Genomic DNA, 1092 nt, shown 5'->3' with positions numbered 1-1092 from the left:
GAGTTTTGCGAATGGTTTTGAGTTCGCCTTCTCTTACGGTGCCATATCTCATCTTCAGCATAAAATGGGAGCACAATGCTGATTTTAAAATAGAAACTTGAATGATTCACCGACTGAGTCTGGGCCCTCAAACAACGCAAATTTCGGTGATTTCACGCTGTTGTTTTGCGGGAGACAGACAAAGTTTTAAAACGCTCGTGCTGAGCTATTGTTCTATTCGTTAGATCTTTTGTTGTGCCTCTTCCTTGTTGCCGTCGCCGTAGGGGTAAGTTCCTTATTAATAATGAATTATTGTCTCAGAAGAGCGAACGCCAGTAAACGTCGGTTGAGAATCTTCTAAACTCTCCCACGAGCATTACACATGCTGCATTGTGTGTAGTGTGATGCTGTTACAAATCAAACTAATACAATGATCACTAAAATTAACTTTCAGAACGCCCTAAAACCCGGAAAAGAGAAAAATATTTTTCAAATGGACTAAAAGAAAAATCCGACGTATCCTTCCCACCTGCTTGTTGTATGTTCTGGAAACATAAGATTTGTTTCTACTTACTACTTTACTCATACGGATTGACATATCCTGATGAATTAGGAAAAAAGTCATATGGGTGTTAAATAATTTATAACTTTATAACTGCTCCGTCTATGTATGCACATAAGCATAATGAGGGTTGGCCACGTTTTTGTTGGGCTCTTATTTCTCTGGGCTTTACTTGTATCGGAGCGTCCATTGAGCAACGTCAGCTTAGCCAACCGACATCTGACTTCATGGTGAAGCCTGGGAGCGTGTTTTCCGCCGTCCAGAAACATTACTCTCAGCGGAAGAAATAGGGGTTTTTTGGGTGGAGTTTCTGTTCCATTGGAGTTCTTGGGTTCTCTCTATTGTGTTCATTTTGATAATAGCTATGGAGTTGGATCTAATGAACCATTGTGCCTGTGGAATTTGGACGCTGGAATTCAGGTTTTCTCTCATATTCTCTCCTGCGGATGTGCAAAATCAAAATTCGCACTTCTTTCATCAACCAAGGTCAAGTTCAGGCGCCATAAATGTCCCTGTGGTTATAATTCCAATTCAATGGCTACTTTTCACCT

Source organism: Pocillopora damicornis, chromosome 4, assembly GCF_964200805.1.
Source record: "Pocillopora damicornis chromosome 4, jaPocDami1.2, whole genome shotgun sequence".
Lineage (NCBI taxonomy): Eukaryota > Metazoa > Cnidaria > Anthozoa > Scleractinia > Pocilloporidae > Pocillopora > Pocillopora damicornis.
Note: the sequence above shows the minus strand (reverse complement) of the source record.